Raw genomic sequence first — 6,000 nt, forward strand, 5'->3', positions numbered from 1 at the left:
CTTTTGGAACTCACTCCAATGTTGTTGTTGCTACGTACACGGGTGGCTGCGTCGGCGTCGGTGTAATGTGTGCACTTTGTGAGCGGTAAGCAATCAGTCTGTTGTTGTAAACATTTATTTGCCTTCAGTGTCATTAGGGAATAGCGGCGGTAGAGTTTCTCTGCAATGCAAATGAAGACAAAGAAAAGGGAAACATGGGAGAGGAGTTGAATCATCCAAGTTGGCCGTTTGATGTTTTTCTGGTACATGCCCGTTGGGCAAAGGTCCCAATACTATCTGCATCATATTGGAATCAGACTTATACCTGGAATCGGGTAAAAGCCAAATCCGAATAATTTAGGAATCCCACAGGGATCCGTATTAGGTCCACGACTGTTCTCGATAGCTGACATATGCGTTTTCATTTTTGACCTACATCTCATTTGAACTCCATCTCAGTGCTCTAATTGGCTCTGGCATTGTTCGGAAGCCAATGTCTCATAATTACAACGGTGATTTATGTGTCCAACAAAGCCCGCCTGCACCTGTGCGACACAGTACCAGCGGGTAGTAGATGCAAAAAAAAAAAAAAAGGATCGCTTTGTGACGATTTATCCATGAATCAACCTTTTCCCGGGTCTGGATGCACCTGTCACAGCGGAGAAGCAGAGCTACCTCCCACCGAGCTTTGGGGGAGGGAGGGAGGGAGGGGGAGCAGCAGATGGGTAGGCCGGTACAGGAGGGATCCGGTTCGCCGGATTGCTTTCTATATGCAGGCGGAGAATATAGGTCAGTAACACAGTTGCTCTCTTTTATCACGCGAGGCGTTTGTACCAAATGAGCGACTCCATCTCGTTTGTCTTTGCTCCCGTGATGAATCCGAGTGGGATCAGAATGGTCATGATGAAGCGTGACCCTTGACCTCTGTGTGATTCTGCACCGGTAACCATCAGAGTCGAGGTGAGGATTTGAAGTAGCACCTGTGCAGGCTCGCTCATCCATTTTTTTTTTTTATTTCCGTTCTTGTTCCTGCGCTTCTCGTTCCAAACCAGATGGTGACACATGCATTACCTCGCATGTATATTTAATACAGAGCACAGATTATGGAATTTCTATAAAAGTTTTAGTGTTTTTGGACTCATTGCCTTAATGTGCATCTGTGTGACTGGTCCTGTTTGCTTTTCGTGTGGCTTACGTGTTTTTAGTCTCTGGTGGTGTTACGATTGAGGCTTATGAAGTCTGCCGGGCGAAGAGTAGCCAGGAACAAAAAGGGATAACTTTAAAATCTTCAACTCTGTTGTATTTTCCTACCCGGAAGGAAGACAATGCGAACCGGGTCAAAACCAAATCCGAATAACTCGGGAATGCCACAGGGATCTGTTTTAGGTCCACGACTGTTGTCGATGTAATATCGCCGACCCAGGTCGGTTTTACATAAACATCCGTGACCCCTTCAAATTGCAATATTTTTGATCTCACTTTGTCTGTTGTTCCCACTCGACACTAAATACAGAGCTTTGAAAATGAACTGCTGCCTTTGCCGCTGAAGGAAATGAATAATTCATAAGCTAACCGGTGCGGAGAGAGTGGAAATTAAACATAGGTTTTTAGCCTTTGCATGCAAGCTGCTGGAGTCTACCAAGCATGGTCAAATCCCCACGTCTTATTTTTTTTTTTCATAAAGTACATTCTCCCTGCAGTTATTTGTTAGCAAGAAGTTGATTTCTGACTGACAGATTATCTTCAATGAGGTTTTGTGGACTGTAGAATATTTTTCATACACTGGAAAGTAAATCCAGTTTATTCACCTTTGTTGAGGAGCTGGTCTTTGGAGTTGTAATTTTGGATAGCTTTCTTGAAAGAAAACAATTTCACGCTAAGGATACGAAGTCTGTGGCAGAATCACTGAGAGCCGAAATGCACTCGAGGGCGCTTCGCTCGTCCACAACTCCGATCCGGCCTGACTGGCATGATAGAGAAACCTTCAGGTGAGATGCTGTGAAGCTGATCGAATTTCAACCGTGCGACTCCAGCCCAAACCGGCGACGCCGTACGGAAACTGCCAAATGGGTTTTGGCGTCGCTGCCAGTCTGGTTTTCCGCGGCGGCATCATCGGGACAGCAAACGTTCGTGACGTGCCGCCGCCACAGGAAGAGCTAAATTAATCATGGGTGGAAAATTCACACCTCCTGTCAAGCCTTTCCTGTCTCGGAACAAAAACGAAGGGAGACACGCGAGACAGGCCGGCGCCCTTCGGCCGGCCGTGACACGTTATGCAAATTGACATTTGGGATGCATATAATAGACTTAATGATGAAATGCTAATGGTATTTGGAGCTGGTGTCTCTCCTCCTGATGTGCTCGGAGGTGACGCTGCCAAAGCGGTGACCTTCAGGTGTGAATGATGATATTCACAAGGACGAGTCTCTTCTTGTTCCGTACGGCCGGCTGGAGCAAAATTTACACGACGGAGGGGGAAACTCACTGACAAAAAGGTTGGGGATAGAAACTTGGAGAGGAAACCTCTCGTGTAATCCACTTTTCTCGCGGGGCAGTTGTCACATGGTGATTGTTCACGACCCCCCCAAGCAACGAGCCAATGTATCATCAGTCATCATTCTGCTGGACTTACTTCAGACCTGCTCTGAGGGGCAGCTATTTTTTTTTTTTCAGGAGCAAGATTGCCAAACCCGTGGGGGTATGCTAATGCCCTCCAGGAATTACAATTTGAATTTACATCTGTCGTATTTTTTTCATGAATTTAATTTCATAATTTAATAAATTTATTTTATTTATGTATTTTTAATTTAATGTAATTTAATTTTTTTACGGGGCATGGTTTTAAAAGTCAGAAAAAAAAACCTAGTTCAAGACTGTTTCAGCAAAATGAAACGTAATTACACGGACAGTGTTTAGCAACTTGACTCATGATATATTAAAAGGGCAAGGTCCCATTTTAGATTTACATTTACATATAGTGAAGCTTCTATAAACACTGAATATTTCCTGACGTTTAAATGTCTTTGGCTATTTGAAGTAATAATAAAAGCCTATTAGGATTCCATTCTGCATTCAGTCCATTCAAGTTAACAAGGACTCATAACCTTCATGCTTTTTTGTATGTCATATCTTCTTGTTCAGCTGTGCGGTGTATTGCGCGTACATGCCAGCAATTCATAATTAATTTTTTGAGCAGGTGTCTGGCCTTGCGACAGGCCCAGACAAACCTACAAACTCCCAGAAGTCACTGAAACTGGGGCAGCGAGACAATATGCAAATTTGTAGTCACAAATATTTGGGGGTGGGGCTTTATACATTATTAGCATTGTTACTGCTGGAATTGGGAAATATAAGAAACATGATTTCATTTATTTTAAATATCTATTTATTCAATTTTTTTTTTCAATTTTATTCTTATAGTTATTTATTATTACTTTATTATTTTGGAGTGTGTCACATTTGGAGGTTCCCGATGGCAAGCATATTTCTCTCCGCGTCTAAGTAGCAGCCCCCGTAGAACAAAGTGGCCGTTTACATGCATTTTTATGTCCATCCATAATTCAGCAGAAGACATTTGTGGCGCATGTGCGTTTGCTTCCCAGGTATCTACTGCAGAGATGTTTCTTTTTTTTTTTTTTTAAATGGCATACCATGAATGTCTGAAAGTAGCTCACCCATACACAAAAGCTTATCTGTGATAAACAACAGATTGTTATTTGCAAGTGTGAACTCGTAGGTGGGGAACAAAAAAGAAAACATATGAAGGGAGAATTTGCCATATTTGGTCATGTGATGGTATCCTATTTTTTTTCGCTGGAGTGCAAAAGCTTCACCAGATTGATTTAAGATGGCTTTGAAAATTGAGTAACACTGCAGCTATGATGGAGTGCCGCGAAGAACCATATTGGATTTATCAAGTCGTCTTCTTTTGAAATCATCTTTATGCTTCGGGGCTGTTGACTGACAGCCAACATGAAAGAAGAAGACAAAAAGCGACGGTGACTGAGTGTGTTATTCCGGGCCGTCTTCTCCCAATCCATTTGAGCTGCGCCCACTCAAGACACCTACAGATCTGGCTCATCCACAGCCAGATCCAATAAAGCACCTGGAATGGATGGCGGCCATGATGAGAAAAAAAATGATAAACAAAAATGAGGAATGATGGAAACCACTTTTCAAATTGTTGCTTTTTCTCCGAGATTAAGAACAACCAATCACTTCTCTATCTCGCTTTGCATATCTGGCCGGCGGTATTTGTTGTTCTTGCTTGAGCACCGGGTCACGGGATTTTTTGAGCGCGTTCGTTAGCCGCCGCCGCCGTTCCTTTTACATCTTTCAAAAGCTCTCAGAGTGAAACAAGAGGTGCTTGCAAAAATATAACATCGGGGTTGGAGCCGCTGCCGTGCTTTGCGGGGAGATGAGATGGGCGACTGGGTCTGAATACTTCATCAGGCTTTCTCCCCGACAACACAATTCCATTTTTTTTCCGTCTCGGCTACCATTGGACGTAGCTAGCTAAAAGGCGCTACGTACTAGGATTCAAAACAAACATTGCGTGTGGGCTGCAGGTTGAAGTTTGACTTTTTTGTAAATAAAACATCAAACAGTTCCCCACAAGCTACTTTTCGTGTATCTCGCTCTCGTTTATTTTTTTTTTTGCAACAGCGTGTCCCAGTCATGGATTAGCTCGGAACGGCTATTTAGCTCGGATCTTATCGTGCCGGGATTGGCGCCACGTGTTAAATCCTATCACCCTCCAGAGTCGCTTATTCGGATGACGCTAAGGTCTCTTTCGTTGTCCCCCGAGCGAGTTTGACGCATGCTGTCAAAGGCGAAAACGAGAAGGCCGAGCCCCGAGCTTGTACGGACCAATTCAATTACCGCCGGCCGTCGTCTAACGGAGAATGCCGAGATGCCGGCGAGGCTGCTGACGACTGCCTCTTGTCTACATGATCTTATTTACTAAGACACACACTTATCGATCGCCTTCCACATGCCAGCGACTGGAAAAACCTTTTCACATGCACTTTTTTTTTCCTGCGGGCGGACGGTTCATTGATATTCAGAGGTACAACGGCATTTTCTTATCGCCACCAAATCGGTCGACGGAGGGGGCATCACCGACACGGGTCAATGAACAGAATCGATGGCCTCCGCTGCGAGAAACAACGATAGGAACAATTTTCCGCACCCCGATATTTCAAACTTTCTTCTCCGTCTTCCTTCCTCGCTACCATTTCTAGCTGCGAGCTGCGGACACAACGGTCTTATCGAGCGCTGCCTGGCTGTCAGCGAGAGTGCTCTATTTTGGTCTTTATCTCCAACGCAAGCCGGAGCCTGAGCTGCAGGTCTTGAAGGTGCCGTGCGAGATAAAACAGACAGGGACACTGTAACCTGCGTGTCTGCGGTCAGGGTGGCAACAGATGGGGGAGGGGGCGGAGTTAAAGCTCAGAAATGTCAATAAGGTTGTTTGTGTCCTCGCAAGGCCTGTTTGGATTCTGTGATACGTGAGGGCGAAAGGTTCAACGCAATCACAGACACGGACGGACGCAGGGGCGAATCGGAGACGACCTGAATCGAGATGATGGAATCTTGCAATTTGTTCAACTAAAGCCAAATTGGCCCAGTTATGGTCCTGCGAATTATTTGGAAGAAAAGAATCCCAAATTGACTAATTCAACTAGCGGAGGCCGTTTTAATTAAATGACGTATTTATAGGCTGAAAATGTTTTTCCAAAGTCCTATGAGAGAGATTAGCTAGATTTATGCTGTATCAAATTTCCTTATTCAGGTCTCGAGTTAGTCGGCATACTTTCAATGCTGTCGAAAGTTTGCTCGCAATCGTGTTTCCACGTGTCAAACGAAATACCGTCGTGCATTTCCCAGCGGTGTTTTGTGCAGGCTTTGAAGATAAAAATATTGCACATTTTTGGAAAAGGAAAAAAAAAAAATGTCAGGCTTCATCAAAATGCCTTTCTGGTTGTTGCTAGGCAACAACACCAGCGCCATTGGCCCTATTTG

This window comes from Syngnathus leptorhynchus, chromosome 21 (assembly GCF_054491065.1).
Source record: "Syngnathus leptorhynchus isolate UIUO chromosome 21, UIUO_Slep, whole genome shotgun sequence".
NCBI classification, from domain to species: Eukaryota; Metazoa; Chordata; class Actinopteri; order Syngnathiformes; family Syngnathidae; genus Syngnathus; species Syngnathus leptorhynchus.